The 19024-nt window shown below is 39.2% G+C and overlaps 1 protein-coding gene and 1 pseudogene across 3 annotated transcripts in view; one reads left to right on the top strand and one right to left on the bottom strand.

The window, feature by feature from the left end:
* RNF150 (ring finger protein 150) overlaps positions 1-19024 on the top strand; it is a 286828-nt gene that overhangs the window by 127627 nt on the left and 140177 nt on the right. The window lies entirely within an intron of this gene.
* Positions 14076-16427, bottom strand: LOC132519204 (ATP-dependent RNA helicase DDX50-like; annotated as a pseudogene).

The following is a 19024-nucleotide window of genomic DNA, read 5'->3' as shown; positions in this document are numbered from 1 at the left end:
CTTCTCCATCCTCTCTTCCTCTCGTGGATCCTGGGGAGGACTGTGGATCCCACTGTTCCTGGTCACCTGCTTCTCTGTTCCAAAGGTCATCCCTCCATTCCTGTGTGGGAGGACACAGCGCATGGAATCCCAGCTCTTTTCCCCAACAAGAAGCAGAGCCCTCTCCGTGTAGCACTGACACCAACTTCCAGAGTTGCCCCTGGGGAAGTGGTGGGGGAGGATTGCTAGTTAATATGACCACCTCACCCTTTGAAATAGGTGTTTCTGAGTGCCTCCACCCCACCAGGGAGGACCAGGGTCAGAGAGCCTTGTCATGCCCGGGAAAGCTTCCCTCACCCAGTTAAAGGTGGAGCATACCATGGTCTTCCCTGGGCTGTTCTGGAACAGACCGTGAACCCCTCTCCTGCTACAGCGCAGGTGCAAGGCCCAGGCCAGCTGACCATGCTGCAGCCTCCTTTTCCTCCCTCAAGCCTGCCCCAGAGATACAGCTCTACTGCTCAGCCTTCTGCGTTATCTTCCTCTTCTCTTCCCAATCCCTTGTTAACTCTTTATCTCCTGATCCCTAGCAAGTTTGTCTGACAATCCCTGTGCATGCAGATGGAAATTCTGAGGATGAGAAAAAGGTACATTAAAATGCACCCAAGTATACTAAAATTTTAAATAAAGAGAACTCAAGCTGGAATCATTACCACACATTCTTTTTTTTTAAGTAGAATGGATCAATTTAATTTTATTAATTAATTTATTTTTAATCAAAGTATAGTTGAGTTACAATATTATATTCATTTCAGGTGCACAATATAGTGATTCACTGTTTTTATAGATTATACTTCACTTAAAGTTATGACAAATCAGTGGCTATATTTCTCTGTGCTGTACAATATCCTTATTGCTTATTTATTTTATGCACATTCGTTTGTGGGAAGAAATCTAAAAACTTGAAGAATTTTTCATATTATCAATAAAATCCCTTCCTCCTGGGAAGAAGCCAAGTTTACTATATTGTATATATTTTCAGAAGACATTTTGATTCTGATTTTTTTAAATATCTACAATTTTTATGTTAATTATACTCCAATAAAACTGGAAAAAGTAACAACACCAGCCCCCTAAAAAGCAGTATCACCTTCTATATTTTGTTTGTGAAATTCATCTTTTGTTGAAAAAAGCTGTAGTTCATACGTTTTTGTTACTCTTTGTATTTCATGATATGGATATTCCACAAATGATTTATCCATCCTTTTGTCGTTAAGCATTTCAGTTGCTTCCAGTTTTTAACCTTTAAAAATTTTTCTCCAATCAACATCTTTGTCATGTCTTTTTAAATTTTTTATTGAACCATACTTGATTTTACAATATTATATTAGTTGTAGGTGTACAGCACAGTGATTCCATGTTTTTATAGATTATGCTCCGTTTAAAGTTATTACAAAATAATGACTATATTTCCCTGTGCTATACAATATATCTTTACTGCTTATTTATTTTGTACATAGTAGTTTGTGTCTCTTAATCCCATACACATATTTTACCCCTTCTCCCTTCTCTTTCTCCACAGAAGACATTTTGCATTATTTTAAGAATTGTAGTTCTTGAATTGACTCCGTTAAGATTTGGACTCTCTGAAGATGATTAACATGATTCCAGTCTTTCCACATTTGGTGTAATTATTCTATCATTACACTGGGGAAAAAAATCAAACACACTTTTCTTTGCTCTCTAAATTTATCCTTTAGTTAATATTATTCCCTTATGACTTATCGTTCTTAAATTTCACTTAGAATATATTTATTTGTTTCAGATTTTGAAAGGTGCTTTATCGGTTGCCAGCAACTCACATATGTAACTATCTTTTGCCTTAGTTAGAATCTTATTTAAGGATGAAGTCTTGGGTTTCAGAGTGGTGTTTTCTAGTGAGGAAACGAAGTTTTATGGTTGTAATGTTAGAGTGGCTCGGAGGCTTCAGAAACTAATATTTGCAAAAGGTTTTCCAAAGGAAAGTTGTTAGTGGAGTGACGAAAGCTATCATTTTGTTTCACTTCAGAGATGTCTACAAAAGAGAAAGCAAGTAGCAATTTCTAGAATAAGCAAAGGGAAACGTTTAGCTCCAGATAATGAACACTCTGCATTGTCTGCGGAGGCATCACATGGAGAGCCTGGGATGGGTGTCTGAAGAAGCCTTTGGTTCCTTGATGTTTACAGTGCAGTCTTTGGGCATGTGTCAGCCAGTGAATAGAAATGCCAGAATTGCCATGCTTTAGCAGGGTTGTCTAGAAGAACCTAGCTATAATTTGGAAAATTCAAATAAAAAACAGATCCAAAAGAAAGGAAAAACCATTCTTTTTCATTTTGTTCTTGATTTTTTTTTTTTTCGTTTTTGGTTACTGGCCACCGTCTCTCTGTACAAGTAAGTCAGTGAATTTGCTCCCGTGTCTAAGGATTTTGGCAAAGCTCTCTCTGAACAAGAAGTGAAAGGCTCTTAATTTCTCTGGTTGGTAACCTATGACTGGCTGGGTCTTTCCAGAATCAGCCTGTCAGCACTCACCTATAACTTGCTTCTGCTATTGCCTCCAAAGCCAGATGATAAATAATTAATAAGTCCTCAAGATTTGTGTTCCATGTGGTTTAGGAAAAAAAACAACAAGGAGCTAGAAAGATTGTGATTCGATGCTTCAGTTTACACAGTTAGTTGTTAATATTACAGGGTAAATGCCCAAGAGTTAGAATTTTTTTTTTTAAGATGTTGGGGGTAGGAGTTTATTAATTTATTTTTATTTTTAATTATTTATTTCTTTTTGTTGTGTTGGGTCTTCGTTTCTGCGCGAGGGCTTTCTCTAATTGTGGCAAGTGGGGGCCACTCTTCATCGCGGTGCGCGGGCCTCTCACCATCGCGGCCTCTCCTGCCGCAGAGCACAGGCTCCAGACGCGCAGGCTCAGCAGTTGTGGCTCACGGGCCCAGCCACTCCGCGGCATGTGGGATCCTCCCAGACCAGGGCTCGAACCCGTGTCCCCTGCACTAGCAGGCAGATTCTCAACCACTGCGCCACCAGGAAAGCCCCAAGAGTTAGAATTATTGATATGAATATTTAAATGATTTTGCTTCTTCCAGGAAGCTTAGCTTATACAAAGTGACAACATCCATCTGTAAGATCATAATTTATCTGTTACCAGTCAGTTACTTTCATCTTTCTGAATATTTTTAAAGCCTACTTAGAAGCTGCCACCGGCTTCCTTTTTGTCTTGGGTAAGCTTCCTAGGCCTCAGTTTTCTCTTTTGCAAAATATGGAGTTTGGACTTGGCAGGTGGTCTCTGGGTGGCTCCCTGAAGTAGAGCTCTGTGGTTCCACAAGAGTTCTCCATAGCTCTGCCCACATCAGGAATCTCCTCCGTGGACTTTCTGTGGATGAGATTAGGTAATCAGGAACCAGATGCCACCACCAACCACCACGATAATAAAGCCTGTCTTGAAATTCCAACTGGATCCACATTACCTTAGCTTAAAAGCCTCTTGATGCTGTTTTCCAAAAGTGATGTGATACGTACTTGGTAACCCTGGAAACCTCACTGACACCAGCACCTGTGCACTCCAGACCTTAGGGCCACTTTGGAAGCAGCCAGGGTCTGGGCAGCAATGGGGTTAAACCTCTATGGCTTGTGATAGCCTTTGCTGGAGGGGCAACCAAAATGCTTAAATAAAGGCTGTCTTTTCCATTGTACGTATTCATGAGAACTACCAATCAGCGTTTTCAGTGTGTGGGGTGCTGGGTTGTTTGTGATGGTCGTGGTACTGTTTTGCTGTTATTTAATATATGTCTGCAAAATACAAATCAGAGACAGTTTTACAGTTGACTTTAAAAGTGAAAAGTCAAGTAAAATTTTTCCATTATTAGATTGCCGTGTAAGATAAGCCCCTACTAATTGCTGTATATTGAGCTTCAAAGACTTCAGGTCATATTGGAACAGGAGGACAGAGGGTTCCGTGAGGGAATTGTTCCCATATAAAAGACAAGTGGAACTAATGTGTTTGAGGATTATAGGAAATGTTATTTGTAAGCACGTGCAGAGATAGTAGCATTGGGGGTGGAGGGAACAATGGAAATATGGAAAAACAGGCAAATGGAAGAATGATGCAATTATTAACTTCAGGAAAAATGAAGAAAAGGTGTGTAATTGTGTAATATACTACCTGGCTCTACAGTGAACAGTATTTGCATTGAATATTATTGATTCATCCAATGAGGGCTTAGGTGGTGATGTAGGGATGGTAGAGTGAATATGAGTTAAGTCATCTACGATGACAGGATGTCAATAGAAAATGTTCAAAATTAATAATCCAAGAAATGTTAGTATAAACATATTTGGAAATATGGAAGGAAATATCAAGAAGAGTTGGTCCATCTGAGAACCACCAGTTTAAATGTATGAGCTTTGCAATGACACAAAGCGTTTTACTAATAGGAACATAAATTATATTTGAGAATGGATGTTTTCCGTCTCCTTTGAGAAGGAACAAACTCATTTCTTTTTTTAAATTTTTATTGGAGTCTAGTTGATTTACAACGTTGTGTTAGTTTCAGGTGTACAGCAAAGTGAATCAGTTATACATATACATATATCCACTCTTTTTTTAGATTCTTTTCCCATATAGGTCATTACAGAGTACTGAGTAGAATTCCTTGTGCTATGCGGTAGGTTCTTATCAGTATCTATTTTATATGTAGCAATGTGTATGTATCAATCCCAATCTCCCAGTTTATCCCTTCCCCACTTATCCCCTGATAACCACAATGAGGCATCACCTCACACCAGTCAGAATGGCCAACATCAAAAAATCTACAAACAATAAATGCTGAGAGGGTGTGGAGAAAAGGGAGCCCTCCTACACTGTTGGTGGGAATGTAAATTGGTACAGCCACTATGGAGAACAGTATGGAGGTTCCTTAAAAAACTAAAAATAGAGCTGCAATATGACCCAGCAATCCCACTCTTACACGTATATTCAGAGAAAACCATAATTCGAAAAGATACATGAACCCCAATGTTCATTGCAGCACTGTTTACAATAGCCAGGGCATGGAAGCAACCTAAACGTCCATCAACAGATGAATGGATAAAGATGTGGGATATATATACGATGGAATATTACTCAGCCATAAAAAGAACAAAATAACGCCATTTGCAGCAACATGGATGGACCTAAAGATTGTCATACTGAGCGAAGTAAGTCAGAAAGACAGATGATATCGCTCATATGTGGAATCTAAAAAAGGGAACAAATGAACTTATTTACAAAATCATTTCTAACCTTTAAAAAGTCACCTAACCTGGTTAGTCCATATTTCCCTCATCTGTAAAGTGAAGGAGAAGATGATGTCAGGGTGGATGATAAGGCCTCTTCTAGGACCTTATTGCCTGATTATTTTATCCCATTCAAGTCTAGAAAGCTGACATCGGCAGAGCACTTACTTCAATGTTCAGGCAGAGCAAGCTTTGTAGGCTTTTAAAGAGGATAACATTGTTCCTTAAATCACTTTCCGTAATTAACTTTAATATCAGTAATCTATTCATGTAAGAAAACAGCTACTTTCCATGAGGAAGTTTTATATGCCTTTTCTTTTTATTTTGCTCTTAAGTTTGGCTTCAGTATTACTACCGAACTTGTGACATTCCTTTTGAAATGTCAACCCCTTAAGAAAAGAGAGTGTTATTTCTTTGTCTTAATCTTTTTATATAGCCATGATTTTACCCACTAGGCTAGCAAACATAAGTTGTGGGTAAGGTGACTGAGCAGCGCTATGCAATAGAAAAATAATGTGAGCCACATATGTAATTCAAATTTCTAGTAGCCACATTTAAAAAAAAAGAAAGGAAAGAGAAACAGGAGAAATTAAATTTAATATATTTAATGTAACCCAATTAGCACAAATGTTATCATTTCAGTATCTTATCAGTGTTAAAGTATCTCAGTATTGTCAAATATTAATAATTTCTAATGATATTTTTCATGCTGGTCTTCAAATTCCAGTGCATACTCTACACTTCAGCACATCTCAGTTTGGACGCTACATTTTCATCAGACATACTTGATCTGTATTTAGATTTTATAAAACTTACACTTGAAAAAAGTAGATTCTCCTACACAAGTTGTCTCAGACATACTTAGAAGTTTTCCAGTAATTGAGCTGAGTAATGGTTTTAAATTAAAATTTAAATTGACTAACATTAAAAATTCAATACCTCAGCCATACTCGCTACATTTCAAGTACTCAAGGACAGCATGTGGCTAGTGGCTACCATGTTGGACAGCAGGCGTTATAGAATGACTGATGTGTTCAGTGATTTCAGTGGATGCTCAATATCCAAAGAGTATCCTTCTCCCTTAAGGGTAGAGATGGGAGAGAAGGATGGTTGACTGTCCCTTCAGATAGGTGGTTTGAATGGTAGTTTTCAGTAGCTATATGTGACTACAGCTATATGAGGACAAGTGGGCATGAGAAGGTATGAAAGAGCTACTTCTGCTAAATGATTTTTTTTTTTTAGTTAAAAAATAGGTGGGGAAGAGGGGAAGAGTTCATGTTTTTGCTTTTTTTTTCTGTGTGTAAACCTCTTGAAGAGTGATATTTATGAAGCAGTATATGTCACTAAAGTAAGCCAGTAGAGCAAGTATTTAGGATATCAGAGAACTATAAAGAAAGGAAAGAAGAAGAGTAGTACCTTTGGCACAGTTTGGGTTTACCCAGAAGCAGACCTAAGGCAAGGATTCAAGTACAAGCCATTTATCTGAGAGGTGATTCCAGGAAACACCAGTTGGGGAATGGAGAAATGTGGCAGGGAAGGAAAGAAGCCAATAAAGTGTGTGTTATTAAGCAGGTTACCACCATGAGCCACTGAAATTTAATCCCACTGGGGAGCTCTGGGAAATGGCTGGGAAATGTACCACAAAGTTCTACCAGCACAGGGAGGAGGGAGCTGACGTATTTATGCACCAGCTTCCTCAGTCACTAGTTCAAGACTGCTCTCCAGTGGTGGTAATTCCTCCTTACCCACACACAGTCCTGAGTCTAGTGGTCAAGGAAAGCCATTTACTCAAAAAATCCAGGTGCTAGCAACTGAAATTCAGGACAGTGTATACTAAAATGGTATGTGCTAGGGGGTATGGGTGGGTAATGGACACCATCTGCTGCAGACACTCTTTGACTTACAGTGTAGAATGTATTGAACAAAGGACAAGAGAGGTATATTTCAGATCTGTGAAGCTTTTTCAAAATGCATACTCAGTTTTCCAACCTTCTCTCCTTCCTAGACCTGAGATCCTGATAAAATGGACCTACTTCTCCCTGTCCTGAGATCTACTGATAGAGGCATAAAGACCAAGGAGCCGTATAAACTTGATTCACTTACCCGTTAGTCTAAAAGCATTTCATAGCAATGTCCATCACAACCAGTTGCTAGAATTTATGGGTCCAGCCAAAGGATATGCAGTGTTTTCCATTTTGGAGTTTGGGCTCTGAGAAGCCATTTACTATCCACCAAGGTATATCATCAAGTTCTGTCATTTTTGATATGTTTTCTCAATATATTAACAGTTGGTCTTTTAACTGACCTTAATTATTTGTTGAATTCGTAATCCATGTCATCTTACCACAGGGAAAACTATGTGGGGACTCCCAGCTTCTAGAAACCAAAACAAATAATTTCTCTTAAGAAAGGGATTTTCCAATCTGAACTTTTAATAAAGGGAATTTTCACTTCTAGTTTTCAAAGACTACTGAAAACAACTTTGGAGAATACTAAAAAGAAACTAGAGATGAATCAAGGAAAGTAATGAGGCATTTAATAATTATGCAATGAATTGAGAATTCTGGGCCATTTCTACCAAACAAATAAGAAAAGTTATGAAAAGATATGATTCATGTATATTTCTCTATTCTCTGCAATGGTACATAAAATAAATATCTAAAAGTTCACTAGCTCCAAGATAATATGATTGTTTTTAAATTGTAATTATAAGTTCTGGCCACGCAATGTTAAAAATAGTCCAGTGGGGAATAATTGATGTGATTTTTCCCAGTAGTTCAAAGCAGAACAAAACACAAATCCATGTTTGTGTTGATTATGTGACTGTTTCAAACTAAAAATTATCCAATTTTTATTTTTCACTACCTTAAGAGAGCAACATGAGATGGACCATTAATTGCTGGCCCAGTTATGTTCACTTTTCCTTTGAAGATTAATTTTTTTTTAAGATTTATTTATTTATGACTGTGTTGGGTCTTCGTTTCTGTGCGAGGGCTTTCTCTCGTTGCGGCGAGCGGGGGCCAGTCTTCATCTCGGTGCGCGGGCCTCTCACTATCGCGGTCTCTCTTGTTGTGGAGCACAGGCTCCAGACGCGCAGGCTCAGTAGTTGTGGCTCACGGGCCCAATTGCTCCGCGGCATGTGGGATCTTCCCAGACCAGGGCTCGAACCCGTGTCCCCTGCATTAGCAGGCAGATTCTCAGCCACTGCGCCACCAGGGAAGCCCTGAAGATTAATTTTTGATTTAAATGCTACAGAGTTTCCTTTCGTTGACCAACGTGAGGTCATGTTGTAGAAACGGGAATTTGCTCAGCATGAGCCTTGTGGCCCCACGCTGTTTCGAGCTGTCCCTGTAGTATTCAGGTGCTCTAGGTTGTCCAGAAGCTCATCCTTTGTTTCTGGGTCCCAGTGAAAGCCAAGGTTGGTGTGCTCCTTCCCACCCCTACCTACCTCCTCTGGTCTAAATGCAAGTTTTACACTGTCTGGAATGTTTTAAATAATTATTTGATGGATGAAATACATGATATAATAACTATTAATATTTATTGACTACTTACTCTGCTCTGGGTTCTTTATATGTATTATCTCATTTAATCCTCACTCAACCCTTTGGATTAGGTACACTTACTATTAGAGTTTTGGAGATAATGAACCTGAAGCTTAAAGATTTAGTAAATCTTCCAGGGTCACCAAGCTAGAAGTTATTGTAAATGAATCTGCTATTTAATTTCATTTATTAGATTACTAGGAAGAGAAAATGCTGGGGAGTTTTAATCTCTTGTAATCTCCTATCCTGCAATTCCATTATTCTGCTCCTTAATGAGACTTACATGTATATTGGTTTTTGTAAAAACTAAAATTAGAACTTAAAACATTTTATATGTAAGCAGAAGGTTCTCTAAGCATGATTATTTGCTCCAATAAAAACTGAATTACTGTAAAAGTCAATTTAGTGTTCTGTGATTTCTCTTATGTCAGCCTGGACTCTGTATCATTTTTAACCATTCAGAATTCTCACAAAAACTAGAAGTAAGTTATTTATGATTCTGATTTACTGAATATGTTCTAAGAAAATGCTTACAGGTCAGGCTATAAATAAAATACGTTATTTTATATTCATCACTCCCCCTACAGTTATCACAAATTCATAGAAAATTCTGCACACTTGTAAATTAGGAAAAAATATAAATTTTTTTAAAAGCCTGAGTCGTTGATCATCTCAAGTATAGCTGAGGAACCAACATCAGTGAGTTAATTAAGTTACTAGAGCTTTTCCAAGGAAAATAAAGTTAGCTATTGTGAGCATCTCCTTTAAAATTTTTTTTTTTTTTTTTTTTTTTTGCGGTACGCAGGCCTCTCACTGTTGTGCCCTCTCCCGTTGCGGACCACAGGCTCCAGACGCGCAGGCTCAGCGGCCATGGCTCACGGGCCCAGCCGCTCCGCAGCATGTGGGATCTTCCCGGACCGGGGCACGAACCCGTGTCCCCTGTATCGGCAGGGCTACCCATGGGGAGAGGGAAGGGGGAGGGGCAATACAGGGGTAGGGGGAAAAAGGTTATTATAAGATTGTATGGAATCGTGTGTGAAACTTTCAAAAATTGTAAGCACTGTAGAATTAAAGACTCATTCAGGGGCTTCCCTGGTGGTGCAGTGGTTAGGAATCCGCCTGCCAGTTCAGGGGACGTGGGTTCGAGCCCTGGTGCAGGAACATGCCACGGAGCAACAGGTCCCATGCGCCACAACTACTGAGCCTGCGCTCTAGAGCCCGTGAGCCACAACTACTGAGCCCGCGTGCCAAAACTATTGAAGCCCGCATGCCTAGAGCCCGTGTTCCACAGCAAGAGAAGCCACCACAATGAGAAGCCCACGCACTGCAACGAAGAGTAGCCCCTGCTCGCCACAACTAGAGAAAGCCTGTGCACAGCAACGAAGACCCAACGCAGCCAAAAATAAATAAAATTTAAAAATTCATTAAAAATAAATAATAATAAAAAAGAATCTTTCATTCAAAAAAGAAAAAGTACTTAATCCATATGGCTGACATATATTAAGTAATAAATTATGATTTTGGCTTCATGTAAAAAAATAAAGTGCACTTTAGTAACACCCGGAGTTTGACATATTTCAAGTTGTAAGCAAAGCATTGAGGGAGCACAGATGACCAGTTTTTACCCAACAACTCAGATGAATCTTTAATATTTTGAACTTAGAGGTCTTCTGGCGAAAAAATGTCAGTTGGTTTGCACTAAAGGTTATCACTTTGGTTCCTGAATGATCAATTTCTACACTCCTGAAATCATCTTACTGTAAATTTGTTTTTATCCCCTGAAAACTATTTTTATTGTCCAGACTAAGACTGTGTCCCAGACAACATCGTTCCCATTCCCAACAAGTATAGTAGTACATGGGTTTCAGGATACATCTGGCAGTGGTAAGACAATAATCATACCAATAAAACTTAACATCTGTATTGTGGTTTTTATATGGCAGGCTCTGTGCTAAGTTCTTCACTGTGAATTACCTCATTTAATAATAAGACAAGATATTTCCCTGTGATGGGTATTTTTTCTCAGTGACTCCTGCAGTAAGATAGCTAATAGAGAATGTGGGTGGGAAGGGGTGTACAGGAGGTTTGAGGAGAGATATAAAGATATGAGGTCATCACTTGGACAAAGGGAAAGCGGGTCCAGAACAGAGTAGAACAGGTGTTCTACATTATGCTGAGTGAAAAAAAGCCAAAGGCCAATCTCAAAGGATTGCATACTGCATGATTCCATTTATATAACATTCTAGAAATGACAGAATTATAGAGATGGAGAACAGATAAGTGGACATCAGGGGCTAGGGAAGGGGAAGGAGAGGGGAAGGGGGTCATTCGAGGAAAGGGATCGTAAATTCAAAGTGAAAACAGCTGACTTGTGAGATTTTTCTCTTAACCGTGTTCCCATGATGCAGCGGAGGCATAGGAAAAGAAAATTTTGTAGGCCACATTCTATGGAGAAATGGAAGAGCACGGGAGCTAGCTGTATTTTTAGAGGAGTTCTTATAATTATGGACCATATGATCTAGGCTAGGTGAGGACAGAAGTGAAGCCAGGAGGGGGATGATGGGTAGTAAGAAAGTGACATCTTTGAGATCAGAGATGGTGCAATTTCTAGGAGTGACAAGGGCCAGAGGAAGACAGTGGGAATGTGTGTCTAAGAAGGACTGGAGGAAAAGGAGGGTCAATGGAGAAGAGGGGAAAAAACAGCCAACAGGCCGGAGTTTTGGGTGGATTATCCTTGTGAATACTAAAATTCCAGTCCATGAACAGATATTTGTACACTCATGTTCATAGCAGCATTATTCAGAGTAGCCAAAACGTAGAAGCAACCCAAGTGTCCATTGATGGGTGAATAGATCAGTAAAATATAGTTAAGTACGTACAATGGAATAGTATTCATTAATGTAGCAGAAGGAAAATCTAACACATGCTGCGACATGAATGAACCTTGAGGACTTCATGTTAAATGAAGGTAGCCAGTCACAAAAAGACAAATGCTCTATGATTCTAGTTATATGAGGTATCTGTAGTAGTCAGATTCATAGAGACAGAAAGTAGAATCATGGATGCCAGGGCCTCAGAGGAGGGGAGAATATTGTATAATGGGTACACAGCTTCAGTGCTGCAAGATGAAAAGAATCCTGGAGATGGGTGGGGATGATGGTTGCACGACAATGTGAATGTACTTAATGCCGCTGAACCGTATACTTACAATGGTTAAGATGGTAAATTTTATGTTATGTGTATTTTGCCACCATTTTAAAAACCCTGTACATGAAAAAAATAAAATAAATTTCCAGTCCAAGGAGGATGACTATTAGAAGCTAGGGGAGCTAAAGAGGATGATAAAAGAGATGAACAGGAGGTTGGCAGATGAGGCCAAGAGAGGGGAGAGAGAGTTATCCATCCAGGTGGAGAGAATCTCAAAAGATAAGTGGTTTTTGAAGGCAAATAGGATGAGGTTAGGAGTAAAGGTTGGGAAGTAGCAAGATGGAGTATGGACACCCATCCATCTTCTGGCCCTGAGGTATGTGGGTTTAATAAAAATGTAAAAAAAAAAGACTTGCCCCTTGATCACAGTTCAGAGAAAGTAGTGTCCTCATAGGGCAGCCAGCTCAATCAAAGCAAAAAGGTGGAGGATCAAGGGAGTGAAAGCATCATTTCCAGAAGAGATGGAAGCTACTAGAGAATTTGATTTAAATTTCCGAGACTTAAATTTCCGAGAGTCATAGAGGAAGGGTTTGAGGAGCAGGACATGGGTAGGAAGTTGGGTTGGACTAGATGATGGACAGAGCAGTGTAGCTATAAGGATCTGGGAGGTAACTCATGATTTAGGAGGCCTAAACTTCCGCAGCGCCTCAGGTTGGGGATGGGGCCAGGTGACAGTAGGTTAAGCAATCCGTGATCTTGAAGGGCCTGCCTGAATGGGAGGAGTCGCTGGCTCTTCTGTGGTGCTTGGGGCCATCTGAGCTTATTCATATTTCTTCTTAATCTTCTGGAAGAACAAAACTAGGGCCCCTGCCTTGGTTATTTCCCAGAAAACATGACCAGGCAGAGTAGCTGATTCCACGAGGGACACATGAGCTCACAAGACAACTGAGGAGTATCACCATTATTAAAGAAGGTACAGAATGAGTAGATACCAGCTGAGAAAGAGTGATTGAAAAGATGGACCACAAATATTAAGGGAAGATTCTATGCAGCAGGAGCTAAATGTTGTTAAAAAAAAAAAAAAGAAGAACCAATGGGAAACATTCAGTATGAAAAATACAATAGTTTAAATATTAAAGAACACAATAAATGAGGTAAAATACAGAATGGATACAGCTAAAGACAGATTCATGAGCTGGAAGATCAGCTTGAGAAACTCTTCCATGTGTCCGCTAGAATGGACAAAAGACACAATGAAATATCACTATATATCTATTATGATGGCTAAAATTAAAAACAGTGAGCATTCCAAATGCTGACAAGGATGCTGAGGAACTGGATCACTCATATATTGCTAATGGGAATGGAAAATAATACAGCCGCTCTGGAAAACAGTTTGGTAATTTCTTTTTAAAACCAAGTATGCAGTTATCATACAACCTAACAATTGTATTCCTTCTTGGCATTCATCCCAGAAAAAGGAAAACTTGTATTCCTACAAAAACTTGTACACTAATGTTCATAGAAGTTTTTTAATAGCCCAAAACTGGAAATAACCCTTATGTCCATCAATGGGTGAACAGTTAAGCTCTGATGTACCATATTCCATACCATAGAATACTACTCAACAATGAGAGGGAATGAATTACTCATACATGCAACCTTACAACCTAGATGGATGTTAAGGACATTATCCTGAGTGAAAAAAGCCAATCTCAAAAGGTATGATTCCATTTATATAACATTCTAGAAAAGGCAAAATTAAAGAGATGGAGACATCAGGGGTTAGAGAAGGGGAAAGAGAGGGAGAGGGAATTCCTTTATGGTGATGGAATATTTCAACATTTTAATTGTGGGTAGTAGTTATATGACTCTATATGTGTGATAAAATAGAGTTGTTTTTTTTAAAGAGACAATAAAAGGAGGTTTTTTTATTCAAAGGTATAACTGGGTAAGTAGATTTGTTTACAACCATTCTTGTGAAATACTTTAAAAAAAATACAACCAACTTCTTTGCAAATAGCGGAAACAGACCTCAACTATGATGACCTAATTTTTTGGTGGATAATGTACATGGTTAGGCAGAAATAGGCAAGCTCACACTGGTAGATCAACTATCTCAGTGAAAACTCCGTTTGTGGCCCCTGCTTCTTGATCGATTTCTGTTCCCACTTAGTCTTCTACCATCTTGTCGACTTCCTGACCGACTCCCCTGTGGACTCTGTCTACCTGGCCGGCCACACCAGCCACTTGACCAGCAGCTCCTCTGTCTGGAATTAGAAGATGTGTTTCCATCATAATATTCTTCAGTTTCAGGCAACTTGGCTGGCACTGAGAGTGTTTAGTCTGAATCATGCCACTCTTCCTGTAACCTTTCTGACTCAGTGTGGGAACATCCAAGCAAATGCCCATGTTTCCTTTTAGGAGGCACATTCTGGTAGTTTGGGACACAGCACTACTACTCAGCTTTCTGTTAAGTTCTTTCCAAGTACAGCTAACATCCTGTATTTCTTCTGGGCTTTCCAGAGTCATGGTCACAAACCCCTTATCAGAGGTGATTAAAGAACGTGGTTCAAAACTTGGTGCGCCAGAGATGTGGGCTAATGCTGCAGGCAGTGCATCCACTGCCCTTTTTTCTTCTATCAGTCTCTGGGCTGATGGTCGGAAAAAATCAACAGCCGCGTAAGAAATGGAAGCCAGAGACCTGGTGGCATCCATGCTTTTAGATTTAACTAAATCCATTGTAGAAGGAACGTCTACACGTTTAAAAGTAATTCCTGCTTTTTGTTCCACATATCTTAATTGACATATTAATTGACATATGTTCCACATACCTTTCTCTTGGCTGATAAAAATATATGCAAACCCCTGTCTGGCGAGCTCTACCTGTGCGTCCAGAGCGATGAATATAGGACTCAACATCCTGTGGAGGTGAACTCTGAATCACCAGGTCAACCTCAGGAATGTCCAAACCACGGGCAGCCACATGGGTTGCCACCAAAACTTTAAAACTACCCTCTCTGAAGCCTTTCAGTGTAATTTCTCTTTGTGACTGTGTGATGCTGCCATGTAAACACTGGGCATTCTCTTTTGTGTGTGGATTCATGGCCATTTCAGTTACATTCTTTTTGGTCTCACAGAAGATAATAGCCCTCTCTTTAGACCTGCTGTAGACTTGAAGGACATCTCCAATAACTGCTGGCCTCTGAGATTAATGGCACTGGGTGGTCAGATGTTCCACAGTAGTTGCAGCCTTTTGAGTCATTTTCCCGACAAGGTCAACCTGTTCGTATCTGGATTTCATGTATTTTTTTGCAACTTTGTATACCCACTGTGGGCAAGTTGCAGTAAAAAGTAAAGTCTGAGGATTGTCTTCAGAATCAGTTTTGTAGGATCTGTGGATAATATCTTCAACTTGTTCAGCAAAACCTAAATCTGACATTTGATCCACTTCATCCAGCACAACGTGGTGCAGTTTAGAAAGATCTCATCAGCCGCTCTGCAGGTGATCTTTGATACGACCAGGGGTCCCAACCAAGATGTCAATACCATTTTGAATATGATTAATTTGGCTTTGATATGATGTTCCACCATAAAAACACGCCACACTGAGTTTCCTACTTATATATTTGAAGTCTTTGGCTACTTGGTTTGCCAGTTCCCTTGTAGGAGCCAAAACAAGTACCTTTGGTGAGCGGCTTTTTTAAATTGTCTCTTGATGTCTTTGGAGTCTTTCAATCAAGGGGATGGCAAAAGAGAATGTCTTTCCTGTTCCTGTCAGCGCTTGAGCAATTAAATCTTTTCCTTCATATACAGAACCAAAAGTCTTATCTTGAATAGGAAAGAGATATGTTAGCCCTCGACCTTTCAGAAGCTTTATTGTCTCTTCAGAAATAAGGAAATTGGAGAATGCTCCTTCTTTCTTTTCACGTGTTAGAGTCTCTTCTAGTTGATTATCACTTGATTTATGAGTAGAGCTATCTAAGGATGACACTTGCTTTGATTTTTTTTCATATTCATCAATATCTCCATTTGATAGGTCTTTTCTTCTTGACTTACGAGATTTAGAAAATTCATCTGAAAGTCGGTTACATCCTTCCTCGGTGTCACCATTTAGCTTCTCTTTCATTTTAGCTCGTTTGGGTTTGGGAGCATCCCGGTCATCTGCAACACCATTTTCTGTTGTTTCTGATTTCCCATCTGAGTCATAATGGTGCCTTGACTTCCTTCTGTCACTCCAGCATTGTGTAATATGTTTTCAGCTTATCTTGTTTAAATCTTCATAACAGCCTTATAAGGGAAGTACAGGTCCATAATCCCGTATCCGAATTCCAACATCCACAGAGTTCTTTTGCCTCTCCTTCCTCTGGCTCTCGGTCTCCTCCAAAGGTGCCTCCAGCTCCAAAATGTCCCCCCAGAGGAGTTTCCCAGGCATCATTCGCCGCCACCGCTGCCGCCGCCTCCCTCTGGGCACGGCGGCCACAACCACCTACGGGCAGCCACCTGTCACAGAGTCTTATACGAAGACATTTTAGGTGTAGTTTTGCCAAAACTAATGATGTCTAAGTCCTATAATCTAGTTGATTGTATTGTGCCAATCAATTTCTTGTTTTGATAATGCACTATAATATGTAAGATGCCACCATTGGAGGGGGCTGGGAGATGGGTGCATGGGACCTCTGTGTATTATTTTTGCCACTTATTTATAATTATTTCAAAATAAAATTTTTTTAAATGAGAGGGGGAAAGTATTAAAAATATATGGTGACCAGAAAAATAAGTACCACCAACAGGATAATAGGAATCACAGGAGAGAAAAAATATAGGAGGAAATATTTCAATAAAGTATGAAGATAAATGTTTTAGAATCAAAGAAAGAATGAAATAGCTTGAATTGAAAGTGTTCACGTACTACCAAACTAATGGGTGAATACTCATAAATAGACCTAGTGACATTTAAGAATATCAAAGATTATTCTCAAACGTAACTCCAAAAGGTTACAAAGAGGAAGAGCAGATCACTTCCAAACAACAAGAATCATGATGGCATCAGACCTCTCTACAGCAACAATAGTGTGAGTGGATATAACCGTCATGAACACACATGCAGTTAACTACACAAACTCTAAGTACAGCAGCAACTGACAGAATTTCAGAGAGAAAACATATAGAGCAACAGTTGTATGAGACATTTTGACACTCCCCTTTGAGACAATCAAGCAGGCGAAAATAAACAGATACAGAAGATCTAAATATAATTAATAAGCTTAATCAATGAGATATGTATACACAGCAAATAATGTTTTCAAATACACTGTTTCTGAATATAAATGGAACATTTACCCCCAAAAAATATATTAGATGATTAAGGATCAATATCAAGAGACTGTATTCCTTTGACCATAATGCAACAATAGCAAAATAATAATGATTGCAAATGGATAACTTTAAAAATCACATATGTTTGGAAACTAACTACGTAATACTGAATAACACTTTGGCTGAAATAAAATCTGCTTCTTCAGAAATTTTTGATGTCTTACAAAGAAACTTTATTGTATAGTTTTCTTCATATAAGGCTAGTATTTATTAGGTTTATCCTTAGATATTTTATGACTTCTGCTGCTATATGTATAGATCACTTTTTCCATTACATATTCTCGTTAGGTATTACTGGTGTATAGGAACCTCCTAATTTTTGTATGTTGATCTTGAATCTTATATTTTACTGAACATTCTCCTAATTTTAATAGCTGAGTTATCTTGGCTTTTTCAGATGGTCATGTGATCCGTCAAATAATGACAGTTTGTACTCTTCCTTTCCAAGATTTACCACTTTAATTCCTATGTTTCTTTGCACCAAATATTACTTCTACTTTAAATATGGACTCATCCTTGTCTTGTTCATGAATTGAATTGAAAACTTCTAATGTTTCTTCCATTTAATGTACTATTTCTGGAAGATACTTTATATCACATTAAGTAAGTTTCCATATATTTCTCTTAATAAGGATCAGAATGGGTACCATTCCCAACATATGGCTTAGGTTTCTAAGAAGCTGGCTGCTCTACATCTCTCCATGTTAAGTCAGAGAAAAGGAGAGAGGATCTGGGATGCACATACTCAGCCCTTTTATGGATAAGACCTTGGAGTAGCAAACGTCATCTCCACTCAGCATCTCAATGGCCAAATATTCATCGCATAGCCATATCCAGCTGCAAGGGAGGCTACTGATGATTAAATGCTTTTCACTCAACAGCCCGTGCCCATCTGAGACACTAGTATCATAGAAGTGCAAGAGAGCAGATATTGGAGGACAGCTAGCTACACCAGATAATCATATGTTGTATTCCTTTAATTTGTTAATGTACTGAAACGCATTAACACATTTTTTTTAATTCCCCCCAAAAATGGAATTTTTATGTTTCATTCTCTGGAACAAACCTGGAATCTTTGGTAGATACTAAATATCAAATTTTATTTGTTTTACTGATGTAATGAAGGAAAGACAGAGTGTTCTAAATGTTTATCTAAATCTTTTTTCAGATGTCTAATGTACCTTGTTTACAGTAATGCCCTTATTTTCAATGTACATATCTGATTCTCTTGTCAAAAATGTATTTGAGGGCTTCCCTGGTGGCGCAGTGGTTGAGAGTCCGCCTGCCGATGCAGGGGACACGGGTTCGTGCCCCGGTCCGGGAAGATCCCACATGCCATGGAGCGGCTGGGCCCGTGAGCCATGGCCGCTGAGCCTGCACGTCCGGAGCCTGTGCTCCGCAACAGGAGAGACCACAACAGTGAGAGGCCCGCATACCGCAAAAAAAAAAAAAAAGTATTTGACCTCTTTACTGTTGTTACTCTTCCTGTTTTCACACTAGGTACTCAAACCACTTCTCAAATGAATATTTTACCATTTTGAAATTTATTTACTTTTGAGGCTCCCTCCCCTGTTCGTCCAGGAATAATTCCTGGAAAGCTGTGGAATGGAGAGAATTGTGGGATGTGCTTATGCATAAAATATAGCACACACAGTG

This window comes from Lagenorhynchus albirostris, chromosome 4 (genome assembly GCF_949774975.1).
Source record: "Lagenorhynchus albirostris chromosome 4, mLagAlb1.1, whole genome shotgun sequence".
In the NCBI taxonomy this organism is placed as follows: Eukaryota; Metazoa; Chordata; class Mammalia; order Artiodactyla; family Delphinidae; genus Lagenorhynchus; species Lagenorhynchus albirostris.
This window is presented reverse-complemented; position numbering and strand designations above follow the sequence as displayed.